Source organism: Colobus angolensis, unplaced genomic scaffold (genome assembly GCF_000951035.1).
Source record: "Colobus angolensis palliatus isolate OR3802 unplaced genomic scaffold, Cang.pa_1.0 Scaffold7, whole genome shotgun sequence".
Lineage (NCBI taxonomy): Eukaryota > Metazoa > Chordata > Mammalia > Primates > Cercopithecidae > Colobus > Colobus angolensis.
The window spans coordinates 12,638,738-12,657,021 of record NW_012120709.1 but is presented as its reverse complement, the minus strand read 5'-3'; the positions used below and the strand labels follow the sequence as shown (position 1 = coordinate 12,657,021).

Sequence of the window (18,284 nt, the reverse complement as noted above, 5' to 3'; positions counted from 1 at the left end):
AAGCATGGCTATAAGATCTAGAAAATAGCCTGAAAAGGACAAATATAAGAGTTATTGGCCTTATGGAGAATGAAGAAAAAGAGTAGGGGAGAAAAGCTTATTCAAAGAAATAATGTCAAAAAACTTCCCAAACTTCCCAGATGAGAACACCTGGACATAGGGAGGGGATTATCACACACAGTGGCCTATTGATAGTAGTGGGCAAGGGGAGGTGGAGCATTAGGACAAATACCTAATGCAAGCAGGGCTTAAAACCTAGATGACGTGTTGACAGGTACAGCAAACCACAATGGCACATGTATACCTGTGTAGCAAACCTGCACGTTCTACACATGTATCCCAGAATTCAAAGTAAAAGAAAAAAAGAAAAAAATCCTCACAGCATAAGAAAAATCAACAAAGTTAAGAGATAATCCATAGAAAGGCTGTGTTAGTCCATTTTCACACTGTTGATAAAGACATACCCAAAATTGGGTAATTTATAAAGAAAAAGAGGTTTACTGGACTCAAAGTTCCATGTGGCTGGGGAGGTTTCAGTATCATGGTGGAAGGTGAAAGGCATGTATTACAAGGTGGCAGACAAGACAGAATGAGAGCCAAGAAAAAGGGGTTTTCCCTTATAATACCAAAGGATCTCATGACACTTATTCATTACCACAAGAACGTTATGGGAAAACTGCTCCCATGATTCAATTATCTCCCACCAGGTCCCTCCCACAACACATGGGAATCATGGAAGTTACAATTCAAGATGAGATTTGGGTGGGAACAGGGCCAAACCGTATCATTCCACCCCCGGCCTCTCCCAAATCTCAAGTCCTCACATTTCAAAACCAATCATGCCTTCCCCAAAGTCTTCTTTTTTTTTTTTGTGAGAGAGAATCTCATTCTACTGCCCAGACTGGAGTGTAGTGGCACAATCTTGACTCATTGTAACCTCTGCCTCCTGGGTTCAAGTGATTCTCCTGCTTCAGACTCCTGAGTAGCTGGGATTACAGGCATGCACCACCATGCCCAGCTAATTTTTTGTATTTTTAGTAGAGACGAGGTTTCACCATGTTGGCCAGGCTGGTCTCAAACTCCTAATCTCAAGTGATCCACCCACCTTGGCCTCCCAAAGTGCTGGGATTACAGGCATGAGCCACTGTGCCCAGCCCCCCAAAGTCTTAACTCAGTTCAGCATTAACTCAAAAGTCCACAGTCCAATTCCCACTGGTTCCGTCCCACAACAGGTGGGAATTATGGGAGCTACAATTCAAGATGAGATTTGGGTGAGGTCACAGAGAAACCACATCAATGGGACAGCATATTTGCAAACTACCCATCTGACAAGGGATTAATAACCAGAATATATAAGGAGCTCAAATAACTCTATAGGAAAAAATCTAATAATCCAATTTAAAAATGGGCAAAAGATTTGAATAGACACTTCTCAAAAGAAGACAAACACATGGCAAAAAGGCAGATGAAAAGGTGCTGAATGCCACTGATTATCAGAGAAATGCAAATCAAAACTACAATGAAATGTCATCTCACCCCAGTGAAAATGGCTTTTATCCAAAAATAAGGCAATAACAAATGGTGGAGGATGTGAGAAAAGGGAACCCTCACGCACTGTTGGTGGGAATGTAAATTAGTATGACCACTATCGAGAACAGTTTGAAGGATCCTCAAAAAACTAAAAATTGAGCTACCATATGATCCAGCAATCCCACTGCTGGGTATATGCCCAAAAGAAAGGATATCAGTATATTGAAGAAATATCTGTGCACACCCATGTTTGTTGCAGCATTGTTCACAGTAGACAAGATTTAGAAGCAACCTAAGTGTCCATCAACAGATGAACAGTAAGGAAAATGTAGTACTATTCAGCCATAAAAAGAATGAGAGCCTGTCACTTGCAACAACATGGATGGAAATGGAGGTCATTGTGTTCAGTAAAATAAGTAAGGCACAGAAAGAAAACACTGCATGTTCTCACTTATTTTGGGGACCTAGAGATCAAAACAATGGAACTCATGGAGACAGAGAGTAAAAGGATGGTTACCAGAGGATGGGAAGGGTAGTGGGGCTATAGTGAGGGAGGTAAGAATGGTAAATGGGTACAACAAAAAATAGAAAGAATGAATAAGACCTATTACTTGAGAGCTCAACAGGGTAATGATAATCAAAATAATTTAATTGTACATTTTAAAATAACTAAAAATTACAATTGCATTATTTGCAATATAAAGGATAAATGTTCCATTTTCCATGGTGCAATGATTATGCATTGCATGCCTGTATCAAAATATCTCATGTACCCCATAAATATATATAACTACTATATACCCATAAAAGTTAAAAATGAATTTTTTTTTAAAAGTGAGTCACGGACAAAACACCATATATTTATGTCATGTCATGTAATATTTTATTTATGTTGTGAATTTTCACAAGCATTATACAATAATTATTTTGCATCAGGTTTTCCATATTACGTGTAGGATTTCTTTCCAGTAGAAGTTTCACATGACTTTTAAAGTAATTGTTAAAAGCAATAACTTCTCTGTACTTTTTTTTGAGACAGAGCCTCACTCTGTCGCCCAGGCTGGAGTGCAGTGGTGCGATCTTAGCTCACTGCAAGCTCCGCCTCCTGGGTTCACACCACTTTTCTGTATTTTCTACACTACTAGTGCTTTAATCCAGTATGCATTCTTGTATTTATAAAATTTTCTTCAGTGTCTGTTACCATGTGTCTTTGCATATATATGAGAAATGAAAACATTCCCACATTCCATACATTCATAGAGTCTTCCTCCAGAAGAAGTATGCCATCAAGTGAAAATGGAACAACTAAAGGCCTCACCATGCTTCTTATATTCATAAGGCTTTTCTTCCACGTGAGCTCTTCCATGTTTTCAAAAAGAACTGGGGAAACTAAAGGCTTAGCCACATTTATTACAGTCATAGGGTTTTTCTCCAGTGTGATTCTATTCAATTCTTTTGACCTCAAGAGTCTTTGAATGGAAAAGGACACCAGATCATTTGATCCTTTTTTACAATTGAGACTAACAAACCTCAGATAGTAAAGTGGCTAGTTGATGATTTTCCTATATCTTCTGCCACTGTGTCACAAGGTGAATGGCCAATAGATTGATGACTTCAGAGAAGTTAAAAGAGAGATGTACGACATGAGAAAAACAAAGTTCGAACTGGCTATTGGATATAGGGTCACTAATATGCATTTTATTTTTATTTTTATTTTTTTTTACAGAGAGAATGTTGAAAAGAATATTCAATTTTGTTTGAAAAGTTGTAGAGTACTTTAGGGCACTAGTGAATTACTCAGTATCATCTACTTTCACTTTTGACAACACAATTTTTACAGTAAAGATTTCAATGTAATCACCAAAGAACAGGATCCATCTGTGTGACAGCATCATATATTTGGTCAATTTTTATTCTGCCAGCTTGTGGAGGGGCCACAAACATGTCCCAGGTCATAATGAGGGTTAGTGGCAGATTTCAAATGAACAGAAGTAACAAACATATAAAGAAGTGAAACTTTGCCTGAAACAGAACCTGCTATGATATATGTTCTGATAACGTGAAAGGGACCAAGATAACTAGGGCGGGGAGAGGGTGAGAGGATAATTCCCAGGGGGCTAGGACTAATTCATCCCTGTGATCTCTCTTGTGCCTACCATAATGGTTAGCCCGAAGTAGACACACAGAAATGTCATTTTTTCATTGACTTGAATCTGACCAACTAAAATCAAGAGTTGTTTGCTGATGGCTCTGCTGCAGCTGTGAAGAAATAAAAGCAGGGAATTCCAACAGAAATCATTATGCAGTGTTTACATAGTTCTCCCAGAAAAACCACTATGACTTTCAAAGGCATAATAACCCAATAAATTTTCCAGAAGAAACAAGAATAAAAATGAGGATCATGTGGATAGAACTTATGTAATTCTAAACAAAGCAGTTAACCTTTTGGGAAAACAGTTTTGATTTCGGATTAAGAAGGTCATGAATATGTCTCGCCCACATTCAATATTATAATTCCAAACAACTTTCTCACGTGTTAGTGGACATTTTTTAAAAATAACAACAGAATATTTCCTGGGCTTCTATATTTTAAATCCTTGGAGAACAGAGTGGTTCTATTTTGAGAAAATACCACATTGATAACCTTGAACTCTTCTGGATGTGGAATTCACAGAATGTTAAATATGAGATAAGTTCAACTCTGCGGAGAAAGTTACACTGTAACTTTAGCATGAACTCACTATCACTTCTCAGGGTGTCTATGAGAAAAGTATTCGCGACAACAGTTCAACACTATGACCTCATAGCTATCAATTTAGTTTGCATATAGGTGCCCCGGTGTCTCATATCTGTGTTACAAATAGGAATAATTCACTATTCTTTACCTCTTGAAAAGCTCATGTTGAAGTACAGCATTTGGCATGTGGGTAAAAATAACACAATCTGCTAAATGTCATAATAAAACAAATGGTTTTATAAGACGTGCTCAGGTAGCACCCAGGGAGAAAGGTGTCTCTCTGCTTCAAAGGGCCATCCCACTATTTCGGCTGTGAAAGCATGGATACCTGGAGCCAAAGAAAGGAAGCAAAGTGTAATATTAGTTCACTATATTAATATGGTTTTTTAAATATCCGTTGGATCTGAAAAGAAAACTGAGAGGTCAATGGAAAGAGGCAGAGCAATGTAACAGAAGACCTTAGCATTTAGAGCAAAACCTGAATTATATCTGAGGTCTTGGCTCTGTTACTTACTGGATATGTAGCTTAGAGTGGCTAACTACTCTCAGGCTCTGTTGCCTACCTATTCTCAAAAAGAGAAATAACTACTTCACTCGACTGCTGAAAAGAATTTGGAGGAAATAATTCAGCATATAATCTATCATGGGTCCTAACTCAACAACTGGTAAGGAGATTGGTTCCATTTAAATATAACTTTGGGAAGCATCGATGAGAATAAGAACACAGATCCACTGATGTTTTTTCTATACCGTTATTTTCTTCTAAATCTTCCTGTAATTTTTGCACTGAATATTCCAGTAGAGACCTTTGGGAAAAAAATAAAAAGGACAGACCCCATGAAAAATAGGTAGCAGACTCAAAACCAACTCCTTCAGCACATAATCATTTACAACCTCAGTTGCAACTTTCAGAAAAGTTAAGCATTGACTGTCTCATAGTGAGGTGTGTGCCTAAAAGTCCTAAAAAGAAAAACTAATAACAGAAAATATATGTAATAAGTATTAGCTTAATCATCAAGCTTAAGGAATGAACAACTGTCAAAAAAGTCCAATTTAGGGTGATATAACTAAGATGTTATTCTGTGGCACTTTATATGAAAGAAATATGAACCAGAACCAGCTTATTACCCAGAATATGACACCACATAAACACACACACATATAAATCAAGGTTTGCAAATCTCTTGAGATTCGCATAAAAGTAAATATCAAAGGAAGATGGTTCTTGATATGGCATCAGGATATAGCCCAACAAACTTGAGGAAACTTTAACCCATAAAACTCTAGTTTTATAAAATAAATCTGAAAACCTAAATGAGCACCCAAAAATTTGCACTATGATTAATAAGGGCTCAGCAGTGTTCTTTCTCTGGAATTTAAAATTCTGTATCTAAAGCTAATGAAAGTGGTAGAATTCAGAACACAGAATGAAAGTCAGGCCTCATACCTGGGAGAAGCCTGTATTTCATTTATTTGAAGGAAAGACTTGACGGCTATAAACCTCAGGCGCTGTCTCTTCATCTCCCTCAAGAATATATTTTAACATACCATTTGATATAAAATACTACATGACCTTAAATAGCAGCCTTTTTTGGGGATTAGGACTAATTGGGCTTTCAACTGAATGTTGCTGTGAAACTGATGGCCTTGCTATCAGCAGGGAGCTGGCTATTTTTAATCCAAACACAGAGAAAACGCAATGACAGATATGAAAAAATCTTTAAGCAAATGGACCTTAGAATGTTTAATGTTTGTAAGTTTATAAGTCTGCAGGCTTCTTTGGTTTTGTTTTTACATAACAATATCTAATGTTAACTTCAGAAGCTGACTTGTGGGAAGGGACAGGAAAGGTAGTCTCTAAATGATTAAACAACTTCATCCATGAAGCATGAGGTTTAACCAGCAAGGCTTTGAGTAAATACTTTTCTTCTCTTCCTTAGATTCTTCATTTTTAAATGGGGAGGTGTCCCTAAAAGATATGTAAATTCCATCTGGCTCCCAATTAAACTATCACTGATGGCACAGGGTCCCCAGTCTCTTAGGGACCTGTTAGAAACTGGGCTATACAGCAGGAGGTGAGAGGCTGCTGAGTTTCACCTCCTGTCAGATCATTGGCAGCATTAGATTCTCATAGAAGTCAAACCCTATTGTGAACTACATATATGAGGAATCTAGGTTGCACGCTCCTTATGAGAATCTAATGCTTGATGATCTGTCACTGTCTCCCATCACCCCAGATGGCAGATATCAGTGACAGATATCATCAAGCATTACATATTGCAATGTAATAATAATGGAAATAAAGAGTACAATAAATGTAATACACTTAAATCATCCCCAAACCATCCCCCATCCCTGTTCGTGGAAAAATTGTCTTCCACAAAACCAATCCTTGGTACCAAAAAGGTTGGTGAGCCATGACTTACGGTATTGGGAATCCTAATTATTTCATTTCTCTATCTCTAAAAACCATTTACTTATTTGTTTGTTACAAATATTTTTACATTTATTACAAACTCTATAAATATTTATTAAGTACCTAATATGTTCCAGTCACATAAATACTGGAGATAATGCCATGACCAAAATAGCAAAAATCTCTTCTGCCCTGAAATTAATATTCTACTGGGAATAATAAATATAAACAAAAGCAAGTCAGAGGATGATAAATTTAAAACAAGGAAGAAGGAATAACTTCAGTAGGGTAAGATATGACAATTTTAAATAGAAAACTTCACTAAAAAGATGACATTTAACCAAAGAGCTGAAGGAAGTAGGAGGCGAGGCATGTGGAAATCTGAGAGAAAAACATGCCAGGGAAAGGCAAGTGCAAATGGCCTGAGACAAGAGCAAGCATGTACATCTTCCGGGAACCACTAGGAGTCCAGCGTGAGTCAGGTGGAATAAGCAAGGAGATCCGTAGAAGGTGAGATTATAGAGGTAATAGGAGAGACAGCTGAGGATTTAAGTCCTTGGAGGTCATTGTATGAATGCTGTGTTTAACTCTGAGAGATGGGAAGCCATGAGCAGCAGGTGTAACATGACCTGCCTCCCTTTGGCTGCTGTGCTAAGACAGATCGCAATGGGCACAAGGTGGGTAGAGGAAACATTAGAGGATGGCTCGGACGAGGATTGTGACAATGTGAGTGGTAAGTGGTCAGATTCTGAATATATCATGAAAGTATTACCAACAAGATTTGCTATTGGATTGGATGTGGGTGTAAGAGAGAGAAGTCATAGATTATTTCAACATGCTTGGCTGCAGGAATTGGAAGTATGCTAATAGAAAGACCAGAACCGGGCAGTCAGGCTTTGCAGTCCAACTCTGCCACTGTGACACTAGGCAAGTAAGTATTTCCCTCCACTCTGCATTGCAAAATAGAAGTAATAATAATATTCAACCTCACATGGTGTTGAGGATTATGTGAGTGAATACACAAAACAAATTATTAAAATAGTACTTGGCACATAGCCCCATGTAAATGTTTGCTATCATTATTACCATGATATTGGGAAAAATTATAGGGACCAGATTTGGGGAAAGAAGTTCAGGATTTAGATTGAGGGCATGTGAGGTTTGAGACAAGATCCCTACCTGCAACCCAAGTGGGGACGTTGGGCAGTCAGATTCACATATATATGAATCTATAGGTTAAGAATCATCAATGTATAGAAGCAACTGAAAACATAATACTGGATTATATAACAAAGAGAAGAGTTCTAAAAATATTGCCCTGGGGAACATGAAGGGAGAGAGAATATAACAATGTCCTTGAAGCCAAATAAATCAATCATTTCAAGGAGAAGGCAGTGATCAGCTCAACCAAAGGTTCCTGATTGCTCAAATAAGAAAAAGACTGAGAATTTTCTATTGGATTTAGCCAGGCAGAGGTTCTCAATCAAGAGCTTTCTCATAGAGGGTTAAGGGTGAGGACTAGAAGGAAGAATTGGAAATAATAAGCAAAGTCAAGAGTTTTGCTCTGGAAGGCAGTAAATAAATATAGTATTACTTGAAAAATGAGATCAAGAAACATTATATTAATGTGGGGGAAATGGCAGCATATTCGTATGCTGATAGGAATGGTGTAATAGAGAGGAAAAAATTAATGATGCAGGAGAGAAAGGAGACAAAGATAAATTATTCTCATCCTGCCCCTCGCAACTAGGCAGACAGGAAAGGTGGGTCACGGGAAGCTTCAGTGTGATTTGAGGTACTCAAGGCTGGGGATCCCCAAGCTCCTCAGAAGTACAAAGGTGAGAATGGATTTTCCTGCCACTACAGGAAGAACTACTCATTACTTATGCTTTCTGGGCAATTGGGAAAATATTGTTGACCCAGCCTGTTCCTCTCTGGTTTAGAGAAAGAAAGCCATTGGAGAACTGAAGCCTCAGGCAGCCAATATGTCTTCCTCTGCAGAGTATTGGCCTTTCCTCACTGAAAACTCAATACACAGTTCCTCCCAAGTGCTAAGAGACTTTACTAGAATTAGATCATCTAACCCTCTGTACCAATGAGGAGTATATCACAATTATTTATGTTTTAGAAATGCAGGAACTAGGATCTCCTGTAGACAAATAAACTGCTCAGGAGGTTTGAACTGAGATCTGACTTCAGAGCCTGAGCACTTCCTCTTCAGTCTACCTGCTTCACCACCTAACCCCTTCCATGCATGTCTTACTCAAGGACAGACAGCAGTTGCAAAAACAGAACCAAATCTGAAACTCACTTCTCTTCCCGTGAAGAAAAATAATTCAAGATTTCCTTGAATGGAAAAAGCGAGTGCTGAAATGGATTCACATGTTTATATAACACCGGGACATAATTTTACTGTCATTAACTAGTCTTATGAACACTGATAAAGGTACATTTCATGACACCTTCAAAATGCTATTTGCCTGCCTTACAATTACTTGCCATCGTCTCAGAAGCTTGAAAGTTCAATAGTTAATTAATGTGAAAATCATCACTGAGCCCCATAACTGCACAGTATTTTCCAAGGAACACTCACAAAGCCTAGGTGTGCACCTAGTGTCAAAAGTCTAACATTAGACCGGATAAGTGGGAATCTGATAGAGAAAGTCCTATACTCCCAGAGAACCTAGGAGCCAGGGACCCTGAATTCTTCCTTTAAGAGTAGCATCAGATCCTTCTCCCAAATCTCTCTCCTTTTCTTTTCAATAAGAGGAACACAAAACTGGATCAATCAGTTAAGACATTGAGTCCCTGCTGTGTGCTGTTCTAGACAAGACAGGTACATATTCTGCCCTTCCTCGTGTAACTTGAATCAAGAGACACAATTTCTCGAATTTCGTTTTCTCCTTCTGCAACATGAAAATTGTAAGATTTGACTTCAAAAGTTTTCTAATACTTCAAAAGCTGTGTTCCTTTTCTAACTCTCACATTAGCCAGCACAGAGAAGGTACACAGAGATACTCCTAACATGCCAGTTGCCTTAGGTGGGCTGAACCCTAGACACCAAAGAGTAAGTGGCCTCAGGTAAATTTACTTCCTCTCTCAACTACCTTTCCTTGTAATATTGGAATAATAGTAGCTCCCTCAAAGGACTGGTGAAAATTAAATCATATGAATAATGTAAAACGCCTGTTTGATTGTAATGTGCTTTGTGCTCTTCAAGTTAAAGGTGGATTAATTTTAAGTTACTTTCAAATCCTTCATTTCTAGTTCTACAGAAACCATCATGTTTTCTTAGGGCCAAGGGAGGCAGATCTTTCCACTAACATTTAACCTCTTGGGAATTTTCCAGAACCCTTTTATCTGCCTTAATCACAAAGGACCGTATATTAAGCATTCTAACTTCATCGTCTCTCAAATGAGCTAACAGAAAGTTCAATGAATTGTATATTGTCTATTTAATGACTAATCTGGCAACCCTAATGTGGCATGAAAACGATTCCTGTTAGAAACAAAATGAAAAAATATCAAAATTTCAAACATTTTATCAGTTTTGACTATCTTTTTATAGGGCAAACTTTGGATGTGAAGAAAATTATGCTCTACGTCTATGTTTGCTTATAATTTACCTTGAAGAAGATTGAACTTTGCCACTATATCTGTCCCTATATGGCAGCTTACAGAGATATTCACCTGTTTCACCTCATTTAATTTTCAGAAAGGGAAAAAAATTATTATCCACATTTTACCATTGTAGAACGTGAAATTCAGATAAATAAGGTAATATGTATGTCACATGGCTAGCTTATTGTGTAACAGAGATTCAATTCCTTGATGTCATAGTTTATTACTAATCCTTTTTACTATACCGGGTAACAAATTTCTGAAGACCTTTGATGTTCTCACCACCTTATTCACCATGTTCTTATGGTATGTTTTATCTGACAATATTACACTAATTTGATGAATTATTTACTCATGAAATAACTATTTTTCCTCTCTTATTAGGTGCTTTCCTAAGATTAGGACTGTAATAACCATAAACAGACATAATTGCAAAAATAAATGTGAGGTTAGAACCGTCATTAGTGTCATGAAGAAGTATATGATGCTGGTCACACATAATGGCAGAAACCAGTGTGGGAGAGGGGTGGTATAATGTGAAAAGAGACAACACACAACAGGGATTTTTAGAAATAGATTTTATTTTTTACAGTAGGTTTACAGAAAAATTAAGAGGAAAGTTCAGAGATTTCCCATATACCCCCTACCCTGACACATGTATAGCCTCCCCCATTATCAACATCCCTTACCAGAGTGGTACATTTTTTGCAACTAATGAACCAACATCGACACGTTATCACCCAAAGTCCATAGTTTACATTGGGGTTCACTCCTGGTGTTGTAACTATATGGATTTTAATCACTATTATGAAAAACGATTTCCTTCTTTTGTTGATTTAACATATATTGACAAAGCACTCATCATATAGTAGGCGCTGGACAGCCAGTAATGACAGATAGCCCCTGCACTCACGCACTTTGAGTTTTCACCAGAATACATGAAATAGGTCACTGAAATTCAACTCTATGACAATTTCAGGAAGTATATCTAAGAGGGACTTCTAATCTAGACTGGAAGGTTGGCATTGCATTAGGTAGGACCTAAACATGAATGAATGTTAGCCATAAAAAGTAGGGAAGTGTTTCATAAGCCAAGGTAACAGAGTAGAAGGTCTACAGGTAATGGACTAAACCATAGAGTAGAAGTAGGGCTTAGAAATGAGGATGGAGATGTAGTTAGAAGTCAGCATGGGTCTCATACATTATGTTAGAGAATGTGTGGTTTCTCCTAAATCACTGGAACTTTTCATCAGAGAAGAAATCAGACTAATTTATGTTTTCTCTTTGACTGTAGAATTGAAAATGGTTTGAATTGGACACCACAGAAGGTAGGGAGATATATATATGAAAGCTATTGCTATAGTCAAGACATGAGGTATGGTGACCTGAATTGGAGCAGCTACAGTAGGGACAGAGAGAGACAGATGGACTCATGCCACATCCAGAAGGTAGAATAAATAGAATGTGCTCTTTTGCAGAAACTGCCTTTGTTTTAGCACATTGCCTGAAATGCCTGCAGCCCCTTCTAGTTGAAATGACTCTGCCCATAGCCTCTGCTAAAGAAACAGCCACGATTTGCACATGTGATGCCATTACCCAGCAGGTCCAGATCACTAGAGGAGGGGAATCTTATTGGATAAAGGCTGAGTATCTGACCCAGAGCTAGGATACAATCTGTCTTAAATAAATTCATATTGTCTCTCCTGAGGATTAAAGTCAATAAATACAAAGAAAATAAGGCAAATCACAAAATACAATCTAACATTATGAGAAAGCCGAGCCACATGTAGAGCAACATTAAGTTAGAACGCTAGAGTGAAAAGCCTTATATCCCAAGCTTCAGAGCTAACTTAACCCACCCTGGTCCTGGAATCCCACTTCAGCTACTACTCTTCCTTTGGTAATCTGGCTCTTTCCAACGTCCCATGCCTGCATATTGCTACATTAAATCCCCCACTGTTCGAGAAAATCTGAGTTAGTCTCGAATTCTTGAAGCCAAGTTAGTTTAACAAAAACAGTCCATCATACATCTCTTGAGGAAAGACAAACATCCGCCATCCTCCAAAGTACTGAAACAATGCAATTTTTCTTTCAAAACCCATTCCCATAGATAGCTCTGTTTAACTGGTAGTTATCTTCAAGAGCATACAGGAAGATTAGATTTAATGGGAGTGACTGGTTGTTCCATATTTTAGTGAGAAATGAGTAAGAAAAGGGGACTTCCATTGTAGTTAGAGGAATTTCAATTGGATTTTTCTTTAAAAGTAATGATATTTTATGCTAGAAAGGATATGTAATGAATCTTCTCTGGATGAAATAGATAGCAAATCATTTTAGAAAAGTATTAGATTTTTTAAAACTGGAGTTCAATATATGTGCTACTCTCTCCAGAGCTCCATGAGCCATGATAGTTGTACTTATGGTGAATGAGGATCAGCTCATCAGCTCTGATGGACACAGAGGCCCAGGCAGCCCTTTGGAAAAGGTTACAGCCTGCAGGTCTTTAGTTCATGTGGTGGGAGGGAGCTTGAAGCAAAGACACAAGATCAGCATTTAGTGTCTGAATGCCTCCACTGAAGGTTTGGCTCTATGCATTCTAAGTTTCTATTTTAGAATTTTTAACATAGAGATAGAAACCTTTGCATGGTTACTGTATCACAAAGAGTTGCCATGTAGAAAGCATAATGTAAACTGGACATCACTACACACTGTTCATATTTGTGATAAGAAGAGTTTTCTTACAGAATAAGAAAAACTACTGGTGAAACTCACATACAATAGCAGTTAAAAACATAGACTTTGGGATTGGATAGGCCTAGCTTTGGGAATCCACTTGTTATAACACTAATCCCATAACATTGGACCAGTAAAACTCTTCAACACTCAAAGAGTCATCAACTAGAAAATGGGTTAAAATGGCACCTGACTTCATAAGCCATTTAGTTTTAAATTAAATTACATGAGACCATAAAGTATTAAGCCTTCTAATTCATGCTTATTATATACTCTAAATATTAATTTTAATAGCAGCAGCAGTAGCGAGTGGGTTTTTAAATATTATTTATATACATCTCAGATCCCATAACATCTTGTATTGCCTATCCCAAGAAGTAACTCAGAATGGGCAACCTTGACTATAAATCTAATTTTTATAGCAACTAGTAATATGCTTCATTTATGTGACACAATAGTTTCCTCTTTGCCAGCAAAAGGAAACTTCCTCTTTCCTCTTTCCTAGTAAAAGAAAATGTAGTCACTTTTTCCAGCCACTAATATGTAGTTGTCATTTAGGGAGAGTGCAGGACTGGTGGGCTGTCTTGAGGAAACACATTCTCTTAACATAGTGTTCAATTTATTGTTTAGAGTCTTCTAATTTAGTTTAGAGATAAGATGGGCAAGAAGAAAACATTCTATTCTATAATAAATGAACACCTACATCCTTAGAGTCTGTAATTTTGACTCCTGCTTGTTTTCATGTATCCAGTCATTCAACAAATATTGATTGGCACTGGATTAAACACTGGTTATTTAACAGTTAACAAGATTCATATGGTACCCGCCTTCAATAGCTAATAGTCCACTGAGTGCAGGGTAAAATAACCAACAATTACAATACTGTGTTTTAAAAGCCATGATAGGATAAATATGTTTTATGACTACCTAGGAAGGACATTTGGCTCAGACTCATTAGGAAGCAATCCCATATGAAAACACTGGATTTGTCTCTTCTCCCTCATTAGATTATAGACAGGTCCTCTTGACAAAATCTGGCTTACTTTATCTTTGAATTCTCTGTAGTATCTGAATTATCACTTAGTACAAGTACTTGCCTGGGGTGTATCCAGTTGATTTTCTCAGGCTCACTCAGTATCTATCCCAATCTTCTTATAGTATCCTACAAGGTTGAAAAACTAAAAATAAGATTTCCCAGACTCCCTTACATACATGGTTATGATTGTGACTTGGATTAGACCAGTTAGATACAATCACAATAATTTGTTTTGGAAATGGTTAAATGCAAACAGAAGTAGTACAAAAAGCATCTGATACAGGTGCAGATTGTAGCAGACACATGGGTTGGAGCCAACAACTTTGACAACGACTTTCTGGGTCATAGTCAAGGTGGTATGAACCTGAGGCCAGCAGTTTAAATAGAAACTTCCTGACTCCCTGACTTTTCAATTGTGACAGAGATGACAGCTCTCTCAGTGGGCAAGTTCTGCAGTGTAACTCTTACTCTATAGTCATTTCTAGAGGCCCAGCCTAAGGGTTGCTTTTCCAGCACTTTGAACAATGTTGTAGCCAAATAACTCCTTATATTAAGTCCCTTTCTGCTCAGACTAGCTGGAACTATCTCTGCTATCTGCAACTGAACCTTATTGCAGCCTTTTAAGCAAAAATTAAATTTTTCAGAAACATATACTAAGTTCCATAGTCAATACATAAAACACTATAAAGAATAATAAGGCCACCCATTGAATGTGAAAATAGCAAGACTGAGCACACAATGGCACACTTAATCAACTACATGAAGAATTGTGCTTAAGATGTTCTGAGAATGCATTTATCAATAGTTTGGAGTCACTCAAGGCCAATCAATGTGGCTCTGTTGCATGCTTAGAACTGGCATGTAACAAGTAGGCAGTCTAATCTATCCCATTTAAGAATGTGTTCTGGGCTGGGCGCGGTGGCTCACACCTGTAATCCCAGCACTTTGGGAGGCCGAGGAGGGTGGATCACGACGTCAGGAGATCGAGACCATCCTGGCCAACATGGTGAAACCCTGTCTCTACTAAAAATACAAAAGTTAGCTGGGCATGGTGGCATGGGCCTGTAGTCCCAGCTACTCGGGAGGCTGAGGCAGGAGAATCACTTGAACCGGGAAAGAAGAGGTTGCAGTGAGCCAAGATTGGGCCACTGCACTCCACTCCAGCACTCCAGCCTGAGCAACAAAGCAAGACTCTGGCTCAAAAAAAAAAAAAAAAAAGAATGTGTTCTGGTCATCACAGATCTAGAAAGAAGGAAGTCAATAAGCAGAAACAGGTCAGTGTGGCTTTCACATCTTAGAGATGGAGAACCAATCAACAGACAAGACAATCAGCCTCCCTTGGAAGGTGTGATTTTGTTGGTTAAGAGCACTTGCCTGGAAGATTGTCCACCTAATTCTTTTGGGTCTGTTTGTTACTGGGGGATCCTTGCTCCCAGAGCTCCCAAGATGGTGGCAGGCCACTTCCAAAATGGAGGCCGGCCGCTTCCAAGATGGTGGCGAGCCTCATGTTCTCTGACCTGGAATGGAATCTTGAGTGATGTAGTGAGTGTTACAGCTCTATTAGAAGCCTTCACTCATGGAAGAGAACCATGGAACCCGGTGACTAGTGCTCAGCTCAATTAGGATGAACCCGAGCATTTAGTCATGCGGGAACAATGGCAAGCCTTTAGTCCCATCGGGAGCGGCTATGGGCACCTTGCTGGATCAGGAGCACAGGGAACACCCTGCCGGATCCGGAGGGATGGAAGTCAGCAGCGGGTCTGCGATGGTGGCAAACAGCAGTGGTGGACAGCAAGCGAAAGCTCAGCTTGAGCCGTAACAAACACGGAGCAGAAGAGAATGCAGTTGCAATATTTAATAGAGTGAAAACAGAGCTCCCATACAAAGGGAGGGGACCCAAAGAGGGTAGCCATTGCTGGCTCAAATGCCTGGGTTTGTATCCCGATCACTGTCCCTCCTCCTGTGCTCTCAGGTGATAGATGATTGGCTATTTCTTTACCTCCTGTTTTAGCCTAATTAGTGTTTTAGTGAGCTCTCTTTACTATCTGACTGGTCCGGTGTGAGCTAAGTTGCAAGTCCCGTGTTTAAAGGTGGATGCAGTCACCTTCCCAGCTAGGCTTAGGAATTCTTAGTTGGCCTAGGAAATCCAGCTAGTCCTGTCTCTCATGTTTCCAGATTATAGATTTGTGAAATATCTAGCTAGCTGCCCATCACATGGTGAGTATTTTACATACCTAAATTCACTTTCTTCTTTCACCGTAGTCTTTCTAAATCCATTGTATATATGAAAAGGCTGAGACTTATGGAACGTAAGTAATATACCCCAGGTCCCAGAGCCAAGTAGTTGGCAGAGCCAGAATTCACTGACTCTTTCATGCTACATGCAGAATCTTGAAAGGCATTTTATATTATGCAGCTTCCCATAAAAAAAATACTCAACCAGGGAGAGAATGTATTGACCAAATGATATTAATATTCAGGTCCTCTTGCCAACCAGAGTTATCTGTAAAATAATTGTGTCTGGTTGTAAAGTAGTCCCTTATGAATAGGAATACCATGATTTCTCACACCTCATCCACTTCCTCAGACCTGTTGCATCAATTTCGTACATTTTAGAGGACCAACAAAGTTAAGAACAGTCTCAGGAACATGCCAAACCTACCAAAATGTCATCCTTGGGGGCCAGCCTGAACAGCAAACAAGCCTCTTAATTTATTCCTTTTCTTCTAAAGCCACAGCCTTTATCTTTCTCCTCTCTCTGTCTCCAGGAGGCTGTTGTGTTTTATGTGTCAAGCTCTTGGGTATTTACTGTAACTGCGCGACACAAATTTTTGAGCTATTTTGGTGAAAGGCTTGCCCCCATGTTGTTCTCACATGAAAGATTTTCCAAAGGTTTTATAATTCCACAGCTCAGTCTTATCTTGAATGGTCTTTCTTAAATACAGGCTCTGTGGACAGCAGGGAGTCTTAGCAGCTGCTCTTGTGATGTAATTTCATGGTCAACAAAAAGGCAACTCTGACCCTCATAAAATTTCATCTCCATCTGTTCAATGGTATCTAAAAATCAAAAGAGATTTATTCATTTAAGCTGTGACTTCCTGTGTTTCCCGCAATTCACATACCCCTAGGAAACTAGTATTTTAAGCTTCATCAGTCATTAACATCCTACTGAGACTGAGTTTATCAATTCTTCTACCTACAGGAAGTTTTAATAGGGACAGAAAGGGAAGCCTCAAATCATAAGGCTATATTTAAAGCACAGAAGGACCATGGAGTATTGTGTCTGTCTCTCCAGAACCCAACTCAGAGGAGAGAAGTGTCAAATGCCTGATTCACACTCTCTCCATGGTCTCTTTTTTGTTTCAGTAGATCCTCTGCAATCTGGCTCCCACTGCCACCATCTGAGTGTGTTCACTGATCTGTAAGCTTCATAAGGGAAGAAATTCTGCCCATGCTTTGTCCCAACTGGGACTGCCACAAAACCCATGCTCAATGAGCATTTACTAAAAAAAAAAAAAGGGGGGGGGAAGAAAAGAAAATGTGGAAGAATGACCTTCCAGCGGGCACTATTCACTTCTTATGGAAACCCTCTGGAGCATTTGTTTACCATTTCCTAATTCTTGGAACCCCTCCCTTGGTGTTCATGTTTCCCCACCTTCCTTGGGTGAAAGTGAAGAGATGATGGTGGCACAGTGATGAGGAGATTGAACTCTGGAGTCAGACAGACAAGGTTTAAATCCAAGATCTTCTACTTACTAATTGTGTGACCCAGGCAGGTACTTAATCGTCCAATTTTGTTACTTCCTGAAAAATATGGGAATCTGAAAAGGTTTTGCACAATCAGATTGCAATAAGGATTATGTAAAAGAGTCCCTGTTAACACTAGATAGTACCATATACATAGTCAGCAATCATAAATATTAGCTATGATTTTAATATGTTAAAACCCTTTGGTTGCTATTTCTCATGCTCATTCATCTGTCTGAAAATATGGGAATCTGAAAAGGTTTTGCACAATCAGATTGCAATAAGGATTATGTAAAAGAGTCCCTATTAACACTAGATAGTACCATATACATAGTCAGCAATCATAAATATTAGCTATGATTTTAATATGTTAAAACCCTTTGGTTGCTATTTCTCATGCTCATTCATCTGTCACTTAAATCGTTACAGATGAAAAAAACTGAATATTCCTCAGGTTTCCATTC

The 18,284-nt window shown here is 38.6% G+C and overlaps 1 long non-coding RNA gene across 1 annotated transcript; it reads right to left on the bottom strand.

The window, feature by feature from the left end:
- Nucleotides 1–4,063: 4,063 nt before the first annotated feature.
- Nucleotides 4,064–16,980, bottom strand: LOC105500964. Its single transcript, XR_001000110.1, has 6 exons — nucleotides 16,736–16,980; nucleotides 14,135–14,199; nucleotides 12,164–12,830; nucleotides 10,015–10,182; nucleotides 6,807–6,892; nucleotides 4,064–4,595 (listed from the first exon to the last, which is right to left on the bottom strand). It is a non-coding gene; the product is annotated as an uncharacterized LOC105500964 (long non-coding RNA).
- Nucleotides 16,981–18,284: the final 1,304 nt, after the last annotated feature.